Source organism: Pinus tabuliformis, chromosome 8 (assembly GCF_031772625.1).
Source record: "Pinus tabuliformis cultivar Carrire ecotype Pingquan chromosome 8, CPIR1, whole genome shotgun sequence".
Lineage (NCBI taxonomy): Eukaryota > Viridiplantae > Streptophyta > Pinopsida > Pinales > Pinaceae > Pinus > Pinus tabuliformis.
In genome coordinates, this window is record NC_142294.1 from 499,109,194 (window position 1) to 499,133,961 (window position 24,768).

Here is a 24,768-nt window from a genome sequence, read left to right on the forward strand (position 1 = left end):
ATACATTTATACAAGACTTTCTCTCTTTTTTGGAGTTTGACATGGAGAGCAGAGGCATAAGACTTGCCTAAGAGGGTAGCATGACTGTTGATTGAGCCATACTAACTGTAAATAGTCATGGTGACATTTTTTAGTGTAACAATGCCAGAATGCTTTGCTTGCTTGGAGGAGTAGAAGGTCCTCCAGTTTTGTCTCCTGGATGAGAAGGATTTCAAGTGAGTACATCCTTACAATGTCTTTCAGAGCTTCTTCTTTCAACCTGCTACCTAACCCTCTGCAATTCCAGGAGACGTATTTCATTATTTACTGGCTTGGAAGGTTGTGGCTCCTTTTGGAGCCTAACCATGCTTGCGCCTAGATCTGGTATTCATCATTCCTTTGAGAGTTTTCTGAGAGCCTTGGAGAACATCCAGATAAGTTTGTTCCTCTCTCTGTTTCTTCTTGGACTTTCGACCCCTGGCCGACTTGATAGGAGTGACTTGTGAGCTGTCTGAATCTGAGACTCCATCTTCTGAATCTCCCTCAAAATTGGTGCCCAGACTGATGCGCTCCTCATTTTCTTATTTTTCCCCTTGTTCATCCTCTAATGGAGGAAGAGTTGACTTTGCCTCTGCTTCTTTCACTTTCTTCGATGGGTCTTCTAGTTCCTCTTGGGTTCCAATGGTATCTGTCTTTACCCCAGAGGAAGAACCCTCTTTTAGAACTTCTTTGGCTTTTGGTTTAGGCCAGGGCTTCACCAATGGCCCTGAATTTTTCTTCTCAGTTGGTTTTGGGACTGCCTTTCCCTTTTTTATTTCTTTCCATCCTTCTTCGTCCACTTTGTCCCCAGTTGGAGCTTTTGGGAAATTTCGTTGGAAGTGTCCATGTTCATGACAGGTTCTGCATTTGAAAGGCAGTTTCTCGTAATCCAATTTTTTATAGTGATGCCATTCTCTGACTGTAAGTTTTACTGCTTCGGGCAGTCCAGCTTCCAGATCGACTTCCACACAGATTCTTGCGCAGGTATATTGGCCCTTGTTATCTACTTTGTCAATGAAACGGCCTAGGCCATTTCCAATCTTTTACAAGGTGTGATAGCTCCAGCAATGGATCAGAAGTTTGGAAAGCCAGACCCAGACTGGGACCTCTTTAGGGGTATCAATTGAGGGATTGAAGTCGGGGGTCCACTTATTAAGATACAGACCTTGATTTCCCATAAAATACGGACCATTTCTGAAAACCAAATCTCGATCTTCTTTGGAGGTGAACTAGAAAATGAAATACCCTCTTCCGACAACATAGCAGATCACATTTTTTTCTAGCTGGGGCCTCCAGTTGCGTTGGATCCAGTCATCTGTTGTTTTTATAGAGGGACAACATCCCATAAATTGTCCTACCAACCCTTTGTCAGCCAGGGCTAGGGTGATTTTTATCGGTTGGTATTTTGGCAAGGCGATCTCAGGAATTTCCTCCAGTTTTTTGATGAATTTCGGGACTTCTGGAATCAAATGTTTCTTCCCTTTCAGCGAAAGCAATCTTCTGAATGCTTCTTCTGAACAGATTGGTGGGGTGGGATAAGGCTCCCCACCCCCAGGCACACTCATGGCGGCGGCTACACTCCTCTGCGATCACAAAACCCAGACGCGGACGCTGTGCCAGCAGCAGCACTGGCCGGAGGAGGGAGGCAGAGCCCGATTGCGGGGATGCTGGGAAGGATTGAGAGCCCAGCAGCAGGGGCTGCCAGGCAGGGGGCCTGCGGAGGGCCGCAGGGGCCGAGGAAGCAGGGGCGCGAGAGCTCCAGTTCAGAATGTGCATGTAGATCACCCTGAAACTCAATGTTGCCCTCCATTTTCATTCGAAGTGAAATATCATATTAAAAATAGGTTTGATCTAAAGTGGTCATTGTATTAAATATAAAGTTTTGTCTTAAAATATTTTTGTCTCAAAATGCTTTTGTCTTAAATATAAAGTTTTGTCTTAAAATAATTTTGTCTTAAATTGTTTTTGTCTTAAAATAATTTTGTCTTAAACTATTTTTGTCTTAAATATAAAGTTGTCTTTAAATTTTTGTCTCAAACTACTTTTTTCTTAAATATAAAGTTTTGTCTCAATATTTTCGTCTTAAATTATTTTTGTCTTAAATATAAAGTTTTCTCTTAAAATATTTTTGGCTCAAACTACTTTTGTCTTAAAATATTTTTGTCTTAAACTATTTTTGTCTTAAATATAAATTTTTGTCTTAAAATATTTTTGTCTCAAACTATTTTTGTCTTAAAGTCTATATTTAAGATAAATCAATTGATATTAATTTTTAATATAAAATAACTAAAATAAAAAATGAGTTTTTGAGACAAAAGATTTCTTTTGTCTTAAAAAAATGTCTCAAAAGTGCCCTTGGTGTAGTAGTGATGGTAGAGTCTCATGTTGAGTAGGGAAAAATCATTCTTCCAGTTTTCTACAAAGTTCAACCTTTTGTGCTCCGTCATATGGTCAAAGGCGGAGCGTATGCTCATGCCTTGCGAGAGCTTGAACAGGAAACTGAACATGACCCCGAAACCGGTGAAGAGAAGCCACGCTACAACTCGGACAGTTTTCGGAAATGGAGAGGTGCACTTTCTTTTGTTTGTGATATAAGCGGTTTCGTGATTCTATGAGTTGCATCTCCTATTCTCCTTTACAATCCGTGTTAGTTTTCACTTTTAGATTGATATACGCTGTAGAATATGTTTTAGTAGGTGATTCACTTGCTTAGTTTACACTATTCAGGAATGAGAACGACGAAGGTGAGCTACTTGATAAGGTAGTGGAAAGCGTTCTAAAAAATGTTCCAAAGCCACTGTTGTATGTGGCAAAATACCCAACTGGATTGAACCAAAAATTAGAAGAATTTGAAACCACGGTCCTACAAAAGCAGGAGAGTCGGTGCGTGGAGGCCAAGGTTTTGGGCATTTTGGGTGTGGGTGGAGTTGCTAAAACCACTCTAGCCAAGGAATTCTTCAATCTTAGGAGATCATATTACAATAAATCCTCTTTTCTATCTGATGTAAGAGAAACCATAAATAGAAGACCTGTAAATTATTTGTAGAGTAAGCTTTTAGAGGACTTAACAGGTATTAAAAAACAAATTTAGAGTCGTGATGAAGGAGTAGGGATATTTCAAAATTATCTCTCATCTTGTCACACTCTTATACTTGTAGATGATGTAGATGATGTCTCTCAAATGGAAGCGCTTTTGCCAATTAGCTTGATAGCTATCCTTAACCCCGATAGCTTGATTTTGGCTACCTCCAGGGATAAACATGTCCTCATAAGCTCAGGAGTATTAGAGTCTTCAATTTATAGTCTGAAGGGGTTGGGTCAATTCAAGATCACTGCTATTCCAAGAATGCGTAATGCAGTTTCCAATGCTTTAGCAAATGCAACTTCTAGGATGTCACCACTTAGGGATAGATTTATTGTTGAAATTTTGTACAAGCCCTTAGCCTTCTATCCCTGATAACATAACTAATCTACGTATTTTTTATGATGATCAATAGATACTGCACTTCAAGGCCAATGTTGATGTCTTTAAAGATGCATCGATTGACAAACATAAGCACGAGCAGTCTCTGCAAGCTAGGGTTGATGAAAAGAAAGATAACCTCATCCCTAAGGGTGTGGTATCTCTAGAAAATCTCTATGACTTGCAGAACCACTTTCAGGGGCCAAGGAACAATAAAACCCATAGCTCCACCATGATGCATGAACAGATAAACTTGGGAACAAAACAAGATCTGAAGTTCGTCAATCTCGGTACATGCTACACACAACATGAGTGGCAAGCCTTTGTCTGTTTGTTCAAACAATACTGGGATGTGTTCGCATGGACATATGATGATCTAAAAACGTACGACACACGAATAATCCAACATGTGATTCCAATCAAAGAAGGGGTCAAGCCATTTCAGCAGAAGTTGAGGAAAGTAATTCCGTCGCTTGAATCCCTCATACAGAGAGAGATGACCAAGCCATTAGATGTAAGGATCATATACAAAGTTCGTCATTCCACATGGGTTTCCAACCTCGTTCTTGTACGTAAGAATTCCAGGGAGATCTGTTTATGCGTTGATTTTCGAAACTTAAACTGCGCCTCAGACAAAGACAATTACCCTATGCCTTCTATGGAGCATATTTTACAGATAGTATATGGGGCATATATGTTTTCCTTACTTGATGGGTTTTTAGGATATAACCATGTTCTGGTAACGGAACCTGATTGACTCAAAACTACCTTCCGTACCAAGTGGAGTACGTTCACTTATAGACGAATGCCATTTGGGATCGTGAAAGAAGGCACAACCTTTCAGCGTGCCATAGACATCAACTTCCATGGACTCAGCAAACAGAGCGTAGTAGTGTACCTTGATGGCATGACTGTGTTTTCCAGAAAATGGTGAGACCACATACACCATCTGAGAAGATATTCGAGCGATGTCGGAAATACGGGATTTCCTTTAATCCCAAAAAGAGGATATTTGTAGTGTCTGAGGGGAATCTCCTTGGGCACATCATTGCTAGAAGTGGGATCAAGTTTTATCTGGACCGAGTCTGGACCATTACATAGATTCCTCACCCAGCCAACAATAAATCAATGTAGGCCTTCTTGGGAAAGATAAACTTCCTACGAAATTTCATCTCAAACTATGCATAGATAGTAAAAACAAATGCAAGACGTGATCAAGAAGGATGCAGTCTACAGCTAGGGTATGAGGGAAAATAATCCATTCACCGGTATTAAGTAGGCTACAGCAGAAGTTCTTGCACTTTACATCCTGGATTTCAACAAATATTTCTTGCTATACACCTTCACCTCCGACGACGCGCTTCTTGCAGTACTCACTCAGAAGGATGAGATGAACAATGAACATCCCATTTCCTTCATGAGCGCAAGCATGCAGGGAACTCAACTCAACTACCCTGCCATTGATAAACAATAATACGTAGTATACAAGGTGGTGAAACACTTCAGACCCTACTTGCTGAAGAATCATTTCATATTCTATGCGTCTCACCCATAAGTCCGCTCATTGCTTGTACAACAAGAGCTGGGTGAACGATGTGCGAACTAGATGACAAACTTGCAAGAGTATGATATTGACATCAAGCTATTTCGCACTATCAAGGGTCATGGTCTCTATAGACTCACAGCAGAGGCAGTCCACGCACAGAAGGAAGAAGAATAGCTCGTTGGTTGGGAGCAAGAAATCGAGATGTATGATGTAGAGTGAGCACCACCGACTTAATGCGGAAACTCTTGGTATGAAGATGTGCACCAGTACCTTGAGCAAGGAACCATACCCTCTCACTTTGCTACAGATCTATTTGGGCATCACTCCCTCAAAATTAGATTAGTACAAATAGGGCTCATTAAATCCTAATTTAGTTGCTACATAACCTAGACAAGTCATCATATTGAGTGCTTTAATCCATGAAATTTTCCTAGTTTGAAACCCTGCTGAAATGCCTCCTTGGGACACCAACGCACCCTTGGTCAGGGGAAATTGCACTGCATAGTAGGTAGGCCCATTTAGACCTGCATTGCGTAGCACTTAGGCCCACTTAAGCCTGTGCTAGGCGAGGATGAGAGAAATTGGCATAGGATTATGGGAATATTCCTTGATTCTAGAATATTCTAGAGGATGCCCAGCTCTTCTCTCATCCTATGAGCTCGAATTTGGATAGGCTATGGATCATCTAATCATCTATCCTCTCATCCCTTTCTCCATGGATACTAACTATCCAATTATGGAAAACCATTCAATACCCTATTAATGACAAAAACACTTGCATTTCCCTATAAATTGACCACTCACCATAGTGATCAAGGGGTTGGAACTTAAATATTATAGAGAAATACTACTGGTTTGAGACTTGAAATCATTGTCAAGTAATGTTATGCTGCTGGATTGATGTTTCTATTGGTGTGATGAAGGTTTGGACTAAGCTGGATGAGTGACCTGGCATCGAACCACGTTGGGTGTAACTTCTCCTTCCATCAATCAATAAAGTTGTTTGTTCCTTTTCCCATACTTTTGTCTATATCTATGATGAATGAATGTTCAAATGTTGTCGACTCCATTTGTTTACGATAAATAAATCATATTATTTGATTGTTGTCGTCTTCTGTTTATGTTGGCACGTACCAATTAAGCGAATTCAGTGTGAACGGGAGCGGCGGGAGCAATTCAAACGAGATCAAAGGAAGCGAAGGATCACAAGTAGGTTCCTTTATCTTATCTGTTTATTGTAAGAAAAGGTTAAACATCTTTACTTCAGTTGTTCTAAGTGTAACTACCCATTTAGGGAAGATGTACTTATCCGTAGGTATAAATTCCATATAACAAATTGGCGACTCCACTAGGGAACGACCATTGTTCCTGGTAGTTTAACCTTATTATATTACATCCTAGTAGACTTCGCTTGACTTCATTGATCTCTTTTAAGTCATTTTGAAATTTTTTTGGTAAAAAAAATGTGCTTAAATGTGTGCTGATAGTGCTCTCTTGCATAAGCATAGTGTTGTTCTTGACGCAATGCGCTGCAGAGCATGCTTAGCTTAGAGATAGTGCTCTGCAACACACTTTCTCCCACTCAAGGCTGCGTTGATCCTTGTCAAGCTAAAAAACCCATCTTTTGCTTGATTTTTCCAAAGTTGCTTCCGATGTTGTTTGTTGAAGATCAATGTTTTTCTTTGTCTTTGAAATCAGATTCCATTTCCTTTCCTGGCCCTACTTTGACCTTGATTTTTTAGTGTTTTTTAAGAGATTTCTTTATCATTATCAATTCATTTTCAAAGTTAGATTATATTGATTAGTCTTTACTTTTCTGAAAAAGAATTGTTGTAAAGTTTTCATTTCTTTGAAAAAGAAATTGTCATAAAGTCTTCATTTCTTGTGAAAAGCATTGGTTGATCGTTTATGCATTTAGTTTCTTTATGTTCATCTAAACATTAAAGTAATGAAAAGAAAAACATGCATAATTCATTTAGAAGTTTGTGTGTGATTGTAGGAATGGTATAGGGAAAGTTGCATTAGATGTGCTCTATGCTATTTGTTTAAAGATTATGATTGCTCTATCCCTTTTAGTTACAGTTTTCATTGTTTAAATCAAATGAAAAGAATGTTTCTCATCTTAGTTGCATTCTAGGAGTTTCAGAAACATCACGTGATGAACCTGGAAGGCAAACTTTTAAACAAGATCAACTAAAAGTTATCTCAATTAACCTAATGGAGCATTGTAACTTAACACATAACATTTAGAGGTCTAGCCTAGAGACGTGTTCCGACAATGTTAAACATAGCAGTTGTCACTAACGATCTGCGATACATTCCGAGTGTGATACCTCATTCCACGTACGTAATTATATCATAGCTCTTCCACGTACTTTCAGGTATATCAAGCAGTGTTATACTACGAAAAGTATAAGGGAATGCTCTCACTGTGCGGTTTCGCATTAGACAGCGCTAACACGGATTGGGCCTCCATGTACTTCCGGGTATATTTGGTAGGACTACATTAGGTTTCTATCCATCCATAGATCACTGAGTCGGCTTCCTTGTACACTGTGATACACCAAAAATAACATTCAAGGAGATTTCGTGCATGTATGTTAAGTCCTTGGTTTACTGAGGCAGTGTATTGCAGTTCACAGTTACTTGGTAATCCTTTTGCCTAGATTATCCCTCTTTTGTTTTGTTTTGTTATGTTATTTTGATTAAAATAAAATTAACTGACCGCGGATAACATCCTCCACGTCACTCCTTAGTTGATCTTAGGTTGAGACATATGGAAACAACTCTGAAGTCCACCGATCAATAAATTCCTTTGGACAGGAATCCTGGTACTTTTCCTCCTTTTGGAAATATTGGTGCTCCATATATGACTACATTATCCCTTCCAGTATTTACCATTGGCTTGCCAGTATGTTTGTCTTCAACCTCCTTGGTTCAAAATGTCGTGATTTCTCCGCAATCGAGTACTCCTACACCTGGAAAAAATCAACCTCCATTTGATCTTAAAGTTGACCCTTTACCTTCTTCATCGGTTGTTTCTTCCTCCCCTTCTTCCTCTTTGCCTGGTGAAAGTAATGATGCTAGTAACCAAGTGGATAAGAAGAAGAAGAAGAAGAAGAAAATTTAGCAGGGGGGCAACCAAGCAACCATTGCTTCGAATGCAACTTCAGATGAGAAACTATCTGATAAGCCTCAAAAACTTCAATATCCTTGCAAACTTGGTATGGGAGACCATCTTCTTCGAAATGGTTCTGGTATTCCTTAGATCTCAGAAGAATGGTCTTCTCGTTCACATCATCCTATGTCATCAATTTCTCGAGATCATGCTAATGACACACCATCAACTAGTGGTAGTAAATTTCATGGAAAGAAGGGTAAAGTTAAGTTTCCCTGTAGGTTATGCGAAGGGAATTACCCCATTCACCTTTGTCCCTATCTGGATGAAGCCAAAAATGTGTTGGATAACCATCTTGCTTCTTCGCAACGACTTCCATCTGGTTACAGGAGACTCTCCCTTAATCCTTTACTAGTTGATGAAGTGACAGACCCAAATCAACCGTCAGTCAAACCCACTCTCTATGAATGTGAATCCCATGAGTCTATACCTGACCAATCACAGGTCGAGGAAACAGTTGGCCCGATTTCACCTTCATTTAATCGTTCCTTTCCCATAGAGAAAGTATGATACCACTCAAGTTATTTTCATTTCTTCATATTCCAATGAGCTTGAAGGCAAACCTCCTGTTCCATCAACCCAGGAGGAAAATACTCATGTTCTCATAACTCAAGGTGCTAATTCTCTCGTTCTTATAGTACCCCCTCAAAGTAGTTTGGTCACTTCCTTTGATTGGAATCAATTGACAAGATTTCGTCTTCCTTCTTATGTGCCTTTCAAGATCATTATACATGTTTATAATATGATTGTATCTAGAACTATTATAGATGAAGGTGCATCTATGAATATCCTTTCCTCCACTTCTTGGCAAGTGCTTGGTTTGCCGCCACTTGTGCCTGTTACACAGAATCTGTTGGCTTTTAACAGAGGAACCAGTCAACCATTAGGGATTCTTCCTTAGTTTCCTATTACTTTGGGAGGAAAATTTGTTTATCTCAATGTGATATAATCCTAGGCCCTTTAGATTACAATTTGCTTCTTGGGTGTGACTATGTTTATGACATGGGAGCTATTGTTTCAACACTCTTTCGAGTGATGTGTTTCTCGCATGAAGGCGAGATTGTCACCATTGACCAAATTTCATTTCCCGGTCCAAATATGGCTTCCAATCAACCATCTTCCCTAAATGGTCCTTTTGTCCCAATGGTATATTCCCCACCAGGGGTCAATTATGCGGCAACCCGTTCCATGCCTACATCAACTAACGATCAATTCCGTGATGTTGTGCATTATGTATTGGGGGCATTGGAACCAGATCTCTCTAATGGATTCCTTGATACATATCCTTTCCAGAGCATTTTTCTCCCATCTAACGAGAACCTCTTGGAATTCATTACCTCTTATGGTTTGTGATCAAGGAATCATGAGCATAGTTCATTGTCTTGTGTCAAGCTCATTAAAAAATGAAACAAGGAATATGAGCATAGTTCCTTGTCTTGTGTCAAGTTCATTAAAAAATGAAACAAGGAATATGAGGATAGTTATTTTACTGTGTCAACCTCATTAAAATATGAAACAAGCCCGAGAGCATAGTTCCTTGTCTTGCGTCAAGCTCATTAAAAAATGAAACAAGGAATCTGAGCAGAGTTCCTTGTCTTGTGTCAAGCTCATTAAAAATGAAACAAGGTCCCCTAAAGCAAAGTTCCAATTCAAGTCTTTGATTAGATCTTGTAAAATCTCAGTCGAGTCTTTCACTTGATCTCGTAAATGAACCTTCATTCCATCGACATGATAGCCACGAGTAGTCTACTTAGGTGAATGCAATGAAGCTTGGGGGGCATGCACCTAGAATCAATTCATCATATTGGGGGCATGTAAACCAATCTCAAGTATAGTTTTTTATTCTTTCAAGCTCGTGTAAAAATGAAACTGAATCCAAGCATAGTTTTTCGTTTCAAGCTTGTGTAAACATGACACTGAATCCAAGTATAGTTCCATATGGTTCAAGCTTGTGTAAAAATGAACCCATCTCCATTTTAATCGTCTTGATTGCCATTCTATCAACCTCTTCCATAAAATGAGCCTTGGTTTTTCTCCTTCCATCGTCACTATCTGCTTGGTCGATCATACGCTTTCACTTGCTTGTTTTACCATTTTTGAGGAACAGTTGCAATGAGTGGTCTTATTAACCAGCCTCTTCACATAAATCAATATGTTTTGAGAAGTTCCAACATCACTGGAACCAGTTTCTATCCTAGACACCACTCGTTCCTCTAAGTGGAGTCCTCTTTAAGTTCTTTTCAGACTCTCGAAACATGAAAAGATTGTCGAATGCTTGTCCTTTTCAACTCGTTAACAGATTGGAAATGGCATTTGCTCATTATAAGTTTAACCCTTTTCAGGACTGAGATAGATTACTTACGAAAAAGGAATACGTTGATCGAACATGGTCAATAGGTTCTCTCTTGTATTACTTTACACTATTTCAGACTTGAGAGAAAAATTTACGAAAAAGAACTTGTGGAATTTTCTTTTTTCCCCTTTTAAAACTCTTTAAACATGAAAAGGACCGAGTTCTAATTGTCGTTAAACTAGTTAAAGCATCAAATAGTGCCAAACTTGTCCATCACGACAAGATCGAGTTTCACCTCACTAGACTCATTAAAACATCACATAGTGATGGATTCACTCGAAGCGTAGAATTATACATCAAGCATATTTTATCCTCCTCAAGCTTGTTAAAAAATAAAGAAGTACTAGTCAGCAATGACTGGGGAAAATGGGAAAAGAGATAACTCACTTTATGGTAGCAAGTCGCTCTTGAACATGACACTTTCACTTCATTTTCGTGACTATTTGGGTTGGGTTATATGCTTTATGGTTATCATACCTATGGTCTATCACACCATCCATCACTTTGGTTTTGGGTCAATGCTTCCAATTCATTCAGTGTCGTCAACATGTTTAAGAGAAGTCAATCAATAAAATTCATCCTTTACAATACTCATAAACCTTCATTTTCATGACCGCCATTCCTGAACATTGTGTCATTAGTCACATTATGTCTTCAAAATCATTACATTTGTTTCGTGTCATTGATGGGGGGATACATCAAGGCCCTCCTGTGACGAGTCGCTTCTTGTCGACATCAGCACATTATCCAGGAAGTTGACTTAGAAACACTCTTCCAGTACCTTGAAGCTTGCATACATCAATGGAAAGTTTCTCGCTTCCAGCGATAGGTTTACATCACAGGCCTTTGACCGAAAGACTTTGTATGGTGTTCAACATCAAAACATCTATTCAGACCATGCATAATGTACTGTAGTACCTTGAGAATCATTATCATTATTCGTGATTTCTCTCGCATCTGTTAACAACTTACATCATTGGCTGGTAATCAAATAATGTCTTCCCATGTTCGACTTCAGACCACATTTTCACATGGTTAGACTCGTATTTGAGCGAACGATTGGACGAGATAGAAGACCCCTCATCTACTTTCATCCATTCGGGCTGCGATTTCAAGAGAGTACTAAATCGTCTATACAATGGCTTTACACAGATAGTCATCTTATCATGCGTCTATATCTGTACATGACGATCTGATTTATGTACATGTAATGAAAAGTTTATATGTTGAGCATGGGTATGCCTTCCCTCAACAATTCATGAAAAATTCAAAGATATCATGATATTATGTATTGTAATTGATGCAGGTCACCGACTACTTCAGATTCTCCTCATCACATCATAAAGCACATCACTCAACATTATCATTTATGACTTCATGCTTTAGGCGGAAGTTGTTACAGATCTATTTGGGCATCACTCACTCACAACCAAATCAGTACAAATAGGGCTCATAAAACCCTAATTGAGTTGCTACATGCCCTAGACAAGTCAGCATATTGAGTGTTTTCATCCATGAAAGTTTCCTAGTTTGAAACCCGGCTGAAATGCCTCATTGGGACACCAACCCACCCTTAGTCAGGGGAAACTGCTCTACATAGTAGGTAGGCCCATTCAGACCTGCGTTTCATAGCACTTGGGCCCACTTAAGCTTGCACTGGGCGAGGATGAGCGAAATTGGCGTAGGATTCTAGGAATATTCCTTGATTCTAGAACATTCTAGAGGATGCCCAACTCTTATCTCATCGTATGAGCTCAACTTTGGATAGGCTATGGATCATCTAATCCTCTATCCTCTCATCCCTTTCTCCATGGAAAATAACTATCCAATTATGGAAAACCATTCAATACCCTATTAATGACAAAACCACTTGCATTTCCCGATAAATTGACCACTCATCATAGTGATGAGGGGACTCGAACTTGGATATTATAGAGAAATATTGTTGGTTTGAGACTTGAAATCACTTTCAAGTAATGTTATGCTATTGGATTGATGTTGTTATTGGTGTGATGAGGGGTTGGACTAAGCTGGATGAGTGACACAACATCGAACCACACTGGGTGTAACTTCTCCTTCTATCAATCAATAAAGTTGTCTGTTCCTTTTCCCATAATTTTGTCTATATATGTGATGAATAAATGTTCAAATGTTGTTGATTCCATAAATAGATCATATGCTTTTATTTTTGTCGTCTTCTGTTTATTGTTGGTAAGTACCAATTAAGCGAATTCAGTTTGAACGGGAGCAACGAGAGCAATTCGAAGGATATCAAAGGAAGCAAAGGATCACAAGTAGGTTCCTTTATCTTATCTGTTTATTGTAGGAAAAGGTTAAACATCTTTACTTCAGTTGTTCTAAGTGTAACTACCCACTTAGGGAAGATGTACTTATCCGTAGGTATAAATTATGTATAACAAATTGGTGACTCCACTTGGGAAAGGCCATCATTCCTGGTAGTTTACCCTTATCATATTACATCCTAGTAGACTTTACTTGACTTCATTGATCTCTTTTCAGTCATTTTGAAGTTTTTTTGGTCAAAAAAGTGTGCTTAAATGTCTGTTGATTGTGCTCTCTGGCATCAGCGCAGTGTTGTTCTTGACACAGTGCGCTGCAGAGCAGCCTTAGCTTAGAGACAGTGCTCTGCAACGCACTATCTCCCACTCAGGGCTACGTTGATCCCTATCAAGCCAAAAAACCCATCTTTTGCTTGATTTTTTCCAAAGTTTCTTCTGATGTTGTTTGTTGAAGATCAATGTTTTTCTTTGTCTCTGAAATCAGTTTTCATTTCCTTTCCTAGCCCTACTTTGACCTTGATTGTTTAGTGTTTCTTAAGAGATTTCTTTATCATTATCAATTCATTGTCAAAGTTAGCTTATATTGATTAGTCTTTACTTTTTTGAAAAAGAATTGTCGTAAAGTCTTCATTTCTTTGAAAAACAAACTGTCGTAAAGTCTTTGTTTCTTGTGAAAAGCATTGATTGATCATTTGTGCATTTATTTTCTTTATGTTCATCTAAACATTAAAGAAATGAAAAGAAAAACATGCATAATTCATTTATAAGTTTGTGTGTGCTTGTAGGAATGGTATAAGGAAAGTTGCATTAAATGTGCTCTATGCTCTTTGTTTAAATATTCTGATTGCTCTATCCCTTTTAGTTACAGTTTTCATTGTTTAAATCAAATGAAAAGAATGATTCTCATCTTAGTTTCATTCTACGAGTTTCAGAAACATCATGCGGTGAACCTAGAAGGGAAACTTTTAAACAAGATCAACTAAAATTTATCTCAATTAACCTAATGGAGCATTGTAACTTAACGCATAACATTTAGAGGTCTAGGCTAGAGACGTGTTCCGGCGTCATTAAACATAGCATCTATCACTAACGATCTGCGATACATTCCGAGTGCGAATCACATTCCACGTACATAAGTATATCGTAGCTTGTCCATGTACTTTCGGGTATGTCGGGCGGTGTTATAGTACGAATTATAAGGGAAAGCTCTCACTCTATGGTTTCACATTACACAACGCTAACACGTATTGGGCCTCCACATACTTTCGGGTATATTTGGGAGGACTACATTAAGTTTCTATCCATCCATAGGTAACCGATTTGGTTGCCTTGTACACTGTGATACACCGAAAATAGCATTCAGGGATATTGCCTGCACGTATGTTAAGTCCTTGGTTTACTGAAGGAGTATATTGCAGTTCAAAGTTACATGGTAATCCTTTCGCCTAGATTATCCCTCTTTTGTTTTGTTATGTTATTTTGATTAAAATAAAATTAATTGACCGTGGATAACATCCTCCACATCACTGCTTAGTTGATCTTAGGCTGAGACATATGGCAACAACTCCGGAGTCCATCAATCAAGGAATTCCTTTGGACAGGAATCCTGGTACTTTTCCTCCTTTTGGAAATATTGGTGCTCCATATATGGCTACATTATCCCTTCCAGTATTTACCATTGGCTTGTCAGTATGGTTGTTTTCAACCTCCTTGTTTCAAAATGTCGTGATTTCTCCACAATTGATTACTCCTCCACGTGGACAAAATCAATCTCCAGTTGATCCTAAAGTTGACCTTTTACCTTCTTCGTCAGTTGTTTCTTCCTCCCCTTCTTCCTCTTCGCTTGGTGAAAGTAATGACACTAGTAACCAGGTGGATAAGAAGAAGAAGAAAGGGAAGAAGAAGAAGAAAATTCAGTAGGGGGGCAACCAAGCAACCATTGCTTCAAATGCAACTTCTGATGAGAAACAATCCGATAAGCCTCACAAACTTCGATATCATTGCAAACTTGGTATGGGAGACCACCTTCTTCGATATGGTTCTGGTATTCCTCAGATCTTAGAAGAATGGTCTTCTCATTCACATCATTCTGTGCCGTCAATTTCTGGAGATCATGCTAGTGACATGCCATCAACTAGTGGTAGTAAAGTTAAGTTTCCTTGTAGGTTATGCGAAGGGAATCACCCCATTCACCTTTGTCCCTATCTGGATGAAGCCCAAAAATTGTTGGATAACCGTCCTGCTTCTTCGCAACGACTTCCGTCTCGTTATAGGAGACTCTCCCTTAATCCTTCACTGGTTGATGAAGTGGCTGACCCATGTCAATCGTCGATCAAACCCACTCTATTTGAATGTGAATCCCATGAGTATATACTTGACCAATCACAAGTCGAGGAAATAGTTGACCTAATTTCACCTTCAGTTAATTGTACCTTTCGCATAGAGAGGGAGTATGATACCACTCACATTCTTTTTGTTTCTTCATATTCCAATGACCTTGGAGGAAACCCTCCTATTCCATCAAGACAGGAGGAAAATCCTCCCATTCTCGTAACTCAAGGGGGTAATTCTCTCGTTCTTAAGGTACCCCTCCAAGTAGTCTGGTCACTTCCTTTGATTGGAACCGACTAACAAGATGTCGTCTTCCTTCTTATGTGCCTTTCTAGATCATAGTACAAGTTTATAATATGATTGTATCTAGCAATATTATAGATGAAGGTGCATCTGTGAGTATTGTTTCCTCCACTGCTTGGAAAGCGCTCGATTTGCTGCCACTTGTGCTTGTTACCCAAAATCTGTTGGCTTTTAAGAGAGGAACGAGTCAACATTTAGGGATCCTTCCTCAGTTGCCTATTACTTTGGGAGGAAAAATTGTTTATCTCAATGTGATGGTAGTACCAGGCTATTTAGATTACAAGTTACTTCTTGGGGGCGACTATGTTTATGACACGGGAGCTATTTTTTCAACACTCTTTCGAGTGATGTGTTTCCCGCATGAAGGAAAAATTGTCACCATTGACCAGCTTTCATTTCCCGATCCAAATATGGCTTCCAGTCAACCATCTTCCCTAAATGGTCCTTTTGTCCCAATGGTATCTTCCCCGCCATGGGTCAATTATGTGGCAACCTGTTCCATGCCTACATCAACTGACGATCAATTCTATGATGTTGTGCATTATGTACTGGGGGCATTGGAACTAGATCTCTCTAATGGATTCCTTGCTACGTATCCCTTCCAGAGCATTGTTCTCCCATCTGATGAGAACCTCTTGGAAGTCATGACCTCTTATGGGTCATGATCAAGGAATCATGAGCATAGTTCCTTGTCTTGTGTCAAGCTCGTTAAAAAATGAAACAAGGAATATGAGCATAGTTCCTTGTCTTGTGTCAAGCTTGTTAAAAAATGAAACAAGGAATATGAGGATAGTTCTTTTACTGTGTCAACCTCATTAAAAAATGAAACAAGTCCTAGAGCATAGTTCCTTGTCTTGTGTCAAGCTCGTTAAAAAATGAAATAAGGAATCTGAGTAGAGTTCCTTGTCTTGTGTCAAGCTCATTAAAAAATGAAACAAGGTCCCCTAAAGAAAAGTTCCAATTCGAGTCTTTGATTATATCTTGTAAAATCCTAGTCGAGTCTTTCACTTGATCTCGTAAATGAACCTTCATTCCATCCACCTGATAGCCACGAGTAGTCTACTTAGGTGAATGCAATGAAGCTTAGGGGCATGCACCTAGAATCGATTCATCATGCTGGGGGCATGTAAACCAATCTCAAGCATAGTTTTTTCTTCTTTCAAGTTCGTGTAAAAATGAAACTGAATCCAAGCATAGTTTTTCGTTTCAAGCTTGTGTAAACATGAAACTAAATCCAAGCATAGTTCCCTATGGTTCAAGCTTGTTTAAAAATGAACCCATCTCCATTTTAACTCTCGTGATTGTTATTCTCTCAGCCTCTTCCGTCAAATGAGCCTTGATTTTTCTCCTTCCATCGTCACTATCTGCTTGGTCGATCCTATGCTTTCACTTGGTTGCTTTACCCTTTTTGAGGAACAGTTGCAATGAGTGGCCTTATTAGCCAGCCTCTTCACATAAATCAACATGTTTTGAGAAGTTCCAACATCACCGGAACCAGTTGCTATCCTAGACACCACTTGTTCCTCTAAGTGGAGTCCTCTTTAAGCTCTTTTCAGACTCTTGAAACATGAAAAGATTATCGAGCGCTTGTCCTTTTCAACTCGTAAACGGATTGGAAATGACATCTACTCAGTATAAGTTTAACCCTTTTCCAGACTGAGATAGATTACTTACGAAAAAGGAATACATTGATCGAACATGGTCAATAGGTTCTCTCTTGTATTATTTTATGCTTTTTCGGACTTGAGAGACAAATTTATGAAAAATAACTTGTGGAGTTTTCTTTTTGTCCCTTTTCAAACTCTCTAAACATGAAAAGGACCAAGTTCTCATTGTCGTTAAACTCGTTAAAGCATCAAATAGCGACAAACTTGTCCATCATGACAAAACCAAGTTTCACCTTCGCTAGACTCATTAAAACATCACATACTGATGGATTCACCCGAAGGGTAGAACTATACATCAAACATATGTTATCCTCCTCAAGCTTGCTAAAAAATAAAGAGGTATTGTCAGCAATGACTGGGGAAAATGGGAAAAGGGATAAATCACTTTATGGTAGCAAGTCACTCTTGAACATGACACTTTCACTTCATCTCTATGACTATTGGGATTGGGTTATCTACTTGATGGTTATCATACATATGGTCTATCACACCATCCATCACTTTGGTTTTGGGTCAATGTTGACAATTCATTCAGTGTCGCTGACATGTTCAAGAGAAGTCACTTAGTAAACTTCATCCTTTGCAATACTCATAAACCTTCATTTTCATGATCGCCATTCCTGAACATTGTGTCATTAGTCACATTTTGTCTTCAAAATCATTACACTCGTTTCGTGTTGTTGATGGGGGATACATCAAGGCCCTCCTGCGATGAGTCGCTTCTTGTCGACATCTGCACATTATCCAGGAAGTTGACTTGGAAACACCCTTCTAGTACCTTGAAGCTTGCATACATCAATGACAATTTTCTTGCTTCTGGAGACGGGATGACATCATAGGCCTTCAATAGAAAGACTTTGTATGGTGTTTGACATGAAAACATCTATTCACACCATGCAAAATGTACTGTAGTACCTTGAGAATCATTATCATTATTTGTGATTTCTCTCGCATGTGTTAACAACTTACATCACTGGCTGGTAATCAGATGGTGTCTTCCCATTTTCAACTTCAAATCACATTTTCACATGGTTAGACTTGTACTTGAGTGAACGATTGGACGAGATAGAAGACCCCTGATCTAGTTTCATCCATCCGGGCTAAGATTTCAGGAGAGTACTAAATCGTCTCTATGATGGCTTTATATAAATGATCATGTTATCATGGGTCTATATCTGCAAATGACTATCTGATTTATGTACATGTAATAAAAATTTTATATGTTAAGCATGGGTATGCCTTCCCTCAGCAATTCATGAAAAATTCAAAGATATCATGATATTATGTATTGTAATTGATGCAGGTCACCGTCTACTTCAGATCCTCCTCATCATATCATAAAGCATATCATCAACATTATCATTTATGACTTCATGCTTTAGGGGGAAGATGTTACAGATCTATTTGGAATCACTCCCTCACAATCAGATCAGTACAAATAGGGCTCACCAAACCCTAATTCAATTGCTACATGCCCTAGACAAGTCATCATATTGAGTGTTTTCATCCATGAAAGTTTCCTAGTTTGAAACCCTACTGAAATGCTTCCTTGGGACACCAATGCACCCTTGGTCAGTGGCAACTACTTTTCATAGCAGGTAGGCCCATTCAGACCTATGTTGCATAGCACTTAGGCCCACTTAAGCCTACGCTGGGTGACGATGAGCGAAATTGGCATAAGATTCTGGGAATATTCCTTGATTCTAGAACATTCTAGAGGATGCCTAACTCTTATCTCATCTTATGAGCTCGACTTTTGATAGGCTATGGATTATCTAATCCTCTATCCTCACATCCCTTTCTCCATGGAAACTAACTATCCAATTATGGAAAACCATTCAATACCCTATTAATGACAAAACCACTTGCATTTCCCTATAAATTGACCACTCATCATAGTGATGAGGGGGCTAGAACTTGGATATTATAGAGAAATATTGTTGGTTTGAGACTTGAAATCATTGTCAAGTAATGTCATGTTGCTGGATTGATGTTGCTATTGGTGTGATGAGGGTTTGGACTAAGCGGGATGAGTGACATGGCATCGAACCACATTGGGTGTAACTTCTCCTTCTATCAATCAATAGAGTTGTTTGTTTCTTTTCCCATACTTTTGTCTATATCTATGATGAATAAATGTTCAAATGTTGTCGATTCCATATGTTTACGATAAATAGATCATATGATTTGATTGTTGTCGTCTTCTGTTTATGTTGGCAGGTACCAATTGAGTGAATTCAGTTTGAACGAGAGCGATGAGAGCAATTCAAAGGAGATCAAAGGAAGCAAAGGATCACAAGTAGGTTCCTTTATCTTATCTGTTTATTGTAGGAAAAGGTTAAACATATTTACTTCAGTTGTTCTAAGTGTAACTACCCACTTAGGGAAGATGTACTTATCCATAGGTATAAATTCCGTATAACAAATTGGCGACTCCACTGGGGAATGACCATCATTCCTGGTAGTTTACCCTTATCATATTACATCCTAGTAGACTTTACTTGACTTCATTGATCTCTTTTCAGTCATTTTGAAGTTTTTTTGGTCAAAAAAGTGTGCTTAAATGTGTGTTGATTGTGCTCTCTGGCATCAACGCAGTGTTGTTCTTGACACAGTGTGCTGCAGAGCAGCCTTAGCTTAGAGACAGTGCTCTGCAACGCACTGTCTCCCACTCAGGGTTGCGCTGATCCCTGTCAAGCCAAAAAACCCATCTTTTGCTTGATTTTTTCCAAATTTGCTTCTGATGTTGTTTGCTGAAGATCAAGGTAACTGGCACTCTGCCTTGAGGAATGCCTTATGGGCTGATCACCTAATACCCAAACTCGCTCTGATCACTTCGCCATACTTCTTTGTTTATGGGAAGGAAGCCATCCTACCACCAAACATTTACTTGCCTATTCTCCAATTGTCCTAAGAATCCCAAAGAAAGCCTTGTCTGCTAGTGCAAAGTAGGCTGGATACACTTCACAAGTTGCAGGAAGAAAGGATGAAAGAAAAAGAAAAATTTACACTCCACCGGAATCGTATCAACAAATGGTTTGACAAGAAGTCTCCAGGGATTGCTAACTTCGATGCTGGTGACTTGGTATTGAAATGGGACAAACCCCATGAAGACAAAGGCAAACATATTAAGTTCCAGTCCTTGTGGATTTTTCTGTACACTGTACATGAGAAGCTTGGATCACACACATACCGTCTGCAATCACTTTACGGGACAATTGAAAACCTTCTTATTAATGGCCAGGATCTCAAGCACTATTTTTAGTAGGGCAGGTCCACGCCCTATGCCATGTACATAGTCTGTTTACTGCTTGTTGTTTTTTCACTTTTCTTACTATTTTTGTTTCGTTTTGTTTTGCTTGCTTAGTATCATGCTATTTTTGGTTTTGTAAATAAGTGTTTCTGTCTACTGAGTTTTGACTTTTAAATGAGTATGTGGCTGAGACCTAAAGAGTCTTGTGACACTGCAACACTTGGTCAGTCTTGTGTTTGTATTATCTATGCTTGGTAATAACCTTCAGCTGATGAAGTCTTGACGGAAAATATAAGTCATCTGCAAGGGAAGCTTGGGTCCAACCATGAACCTGTGTCCACACTGGGAAACCCCATAACTGTACTCAACCTTTTGCTCTGTGTGTTCAAGCTCATCCAACTAGTAGAAACAGAGAAGGGGAAAATCTAAACGAGAAAAATTATGTCAAAGGTCTTACATGCTTCATTGAAGGAACAACCTCATCTGCTCTCAATAAGTCGGGATCCCTTTTTTGCCCCAAAAATAAATTAGTGCCTATGCACAATCCTCTTTTAAAAATACAAAGGCAAAAGAAGAGAAAGGCTTCTTGTGCAGAGAGGTGAAGCATGCAACTCCACTAGGGTACTGACCAGGCTCGCTAGCAGTGGAGAAATGTGTTTGTTCCTGTGTGACTCCACCAGGTTACTATCTAGACCTGCTAGCAGCGGAGTAACACTAGAGATGAAAACTTATACTTTGAAATTTTTTAACTCACAAGCCAAACTACCCTTCCCGATTTCGGAACACTGTGATCAAGATGAAACTTGTTGTTGTGTTTGACTGAGTTGGCAAAAGGTGAACCATGTCTATCCATAGGGTAAGTGGGGAAGCCTAACTGCTACTCCTCTTGAAAATTGTGTAGTTTTCATGGGTTGCCTCCCAGCTACCCAAAATCACGCTCAACTCAGAAACTGTGCAGGGATGTCCTGCAAGCCAGCCTGCCATCTCTCTATAGTTTTGGCCAGCAAGCTCCCGCAACTCGTTGCCAGCCTCCCTAGAGAATCTGCGCAGTTTTCACTACCAGTGTCCTCCCTGCTGCCTGCACTGCCTCCCTAGAAAAAATGCGCAGATCTTCCCTTCAGCCGAGCCATATCCCATAGATAGTCACTGCTAATCCAGACCACCCATCGCAGCCTCTTAGTGACCTCTGCTCAATTTTCTTTGACAGTGCCTAGAGCCCGCATCCCAACCTGAAATGTGCTCTGCGTAGTTTCAAAGCCTTGTCCTCTCTCCCAGTCACCTGCACCCGAAAGAGAAAGATAATGCATCATGGTAGACTATGAGATTTCTGGATTTTATGTCGTTTCGTCATGAGTGATGCAGATACAAGTAAATGGACGAGACATGGCACGACAATGAAAGGGATGAACAAGGAGCGCATGCTAGGAGACTTGTTCGTGAACCGATGAACACATGGAGCATGCCAAGTACAAGAAAAGGAGATACATGCACACGCAACATCAAGCAAATACCAAGACCATTGAAGACTCTGCAAACCTTGCCATGCAAAGGTGAAGCTATGATACACCAAGAGTACATTCATCACTCAACAACACTGCAACTCGACATGGACACCAGCAGTAGCATGAACATATCAGCTATATCGTGTTGAGTCATGTCATGAGTCATCTCGACCACATCACTACTGTGGGCCATACTGTTGTAATCAATATAATGTAACGTAGAAGTCCAAGAGACCCACATGTAAAGTTGAAGAGTCATGTAAGTCAAACAATGATGAGGGAAGTCGAATAGTCATAAGGGTCAGTTTCATCGTTGGCTATATATACCCCTCATTTGTACATGCAAAATACTTTTCACCTTGGCTCCTCCCATATAGCCTTGAGAGTCTGTAGTATTTTCTTTGAGGAGTCAGCAGTGGCTCCAATGCCCCGTATCGGTGTTAGTGATGTAATGGTGTACCGATGTGTCTTGGAACTTTCTCTTAATTCAGAAGCCTGATAACAGGCCAACCCATTTTGCACACATGTATTGTATTTGTTTGTAAGAATATTCTTTAGACACTTATAATGCATGTTGCTTTAACCTATATTAAGACAATTGAACTATTTCAGTTGTTGTAATACATATGCTTTCGAAAATGTGTTGTATAAGTTGTTAACGTTGTCTCGCTCATGCATGCTATTCCACTGAACACTCGACAAAACCACTCTCATAAACTTGTTATAATGATCGTCGCACTCGCGTGGACTATTCCGTTGGGTGTTTTATGTGCTATATGTTCACTGTGTGTTTGTGACTCTCGCATCCATGTGGACCACTTCGCCCGAAGTTGCGCATGTCCTGTTGTGTTGTGTGTCTCTAATAGAGTTGGGACTATTCCCTTTCGACTTGAGACTCACTTCCACCCTCTCCCTCTGAGGTGAAAGAACCTTGATTAAGTAACACTAAGCACTCACTAGGCACGCGAAGCTCATTGTTTGAAGACAAAGCAAACCAATCTCATGTGCTGTTAAGCAAGAGCTAAGACAAACCTTTAAGACAATGGCAACCGAGCCATCATACCAGATGGGACGCCTACACCAAACGGTGTGAGGTCTAGTTTGGACTTCATACTAGGGAGATCTGCTGAATGTTGGTGGGTCCAGCACTGTCAACACATTCTAAGATGTTGAAGGTGATGTGGGAAAATACTTAGTTTACATGGTCATTTTCTCTTGTTTCTTAAATATTCCCTCTTTAACCTTGTATGTTGAATCCAAGCTAGAATGAAATTCGATCGTTGTTTAGTACACGATACTGTTGTTATTGGGGTTATGTTGCGTTCTTTGTTCATGCATTGTTGCTTGTTGAAATCCTTTGCCTTGTTCTATCATGGAATTAGGCCATTTTGTGCATTCAAATGGTTTATTTTACAACATTTGAGATAGGTCCAGAGGAGTATTTGTTGGTGTTGTGGAATATGTAGTATTTTAGGGAAGAAAACAAAACATGCTTTGATTTTAGTTGGAGGGTAAACTATTGCACAAACCCATGTCATAAACAACAACCAAGATCCTCACTGGAATGAGCATTTTCATGTTGGTGTGGCTCATTTTGCATCGAAAGTGGAGTTCATTGTTAAGGATAATGATGTTTTTGGAGATGATCTCATAAGAACTTTGGTGATCCCTGTCGAGAAGGTTTTGATTGGTGACAAGATTGACGACCAATTTTCAGTGCTTAATTCCTATGGTAAGCCTCCTAAGCCTCATTCTGTGTTGAGGTTGTCAATTCAGTTCTGTCCAACATAAATTGAAGCATTGTGCAAAGGTGGTGGTTGGGTTCTCAATACTTATATTCCTCTTTGTAAAGGTGGGATGGTTTGTGCTTATCAGGATGTTCATGTCGTTGATGCCTTACTTCCTAAGATTCAATTGGAAGGAAGAAAAGTGTTTGAACATGGAAAATGCTAGAAAGATATATGGCACTCTATAGTTGAAGCCCATCATTTGGTCTACATTACTAGATGGTCCATATATCATAAAGTAAAGCAAAGCTTGTGAGAGAACCCATAAGGCCACTTGCAAAAGAAGGAGATCTGAAATTGGGGGACCTTCTAAAATTTAAATCCCAAAAAGGTATTTGTCTTCTTCTATTAGTATGCGATGAAAAAACTTCAAACCACAATATGATTTTTAAAACGGAAAGAGTGATGCAAACACATGATGAGGAAACAAAAAAAAATTCAAACACTTATTGGTTCAATATGTGCTAGCTCCGTGTTATGCAAGTAGTGAATTGAGTTGCTTCAAACAACAGGTTGTGGCTACCTTATATACTCATCATCAGAAAAATGTGATTGTAGAAACTACAGAAAAATAACTACATTTATTGGTAGGCTTGATCTTTGTGATGGTCGTTATGATACTCTCGATGTTTGTTCAAGGATCTTGAGACTCGCTACAAAGAAGATTATCACAATCCTACTTTTTAGACCAATGCTGATGCTCATGGGCCAAAGCAAACATGGCATGATTTACAACATACATGGCATGATTTACACTCTAAAATAGAAGGTCCATGATTTACACTCTAAAATAGAAGGTACTCACAAATTTTGAGCAACGTTGGCATAAAGAAACACAACTACATAAGTTTGGTAAACGTTTAAGGAAGGTTGCTCATAGATACTTTGATGATTCACTCATCAAAATTAAACGTTTTCATGGATTCTTAATAAAATTTTAGAGGTAAGGACTTCTTTCCACTTACAAGAGTATATTTTTATAATATGATTATATTTTTTAATTATAAAATAATATTTCATGGATTCTTAATAAAATTTTAGAGGTAACCACTTCTTTCCACTTATAA

At 39.2% G+C, this 24,768-nt stretch overlaps 1 pseudogene; it reads left to right on the forward strand.

Annotated features, from left to right (window-relative positions):
- Positions 1 to 1,581: 1,581 nt before the first annotated feature.
- Positions 1,582 to 24,768, forward strand: LOC149236268 (phospholipase D delta-like; annotated as a pseudogene).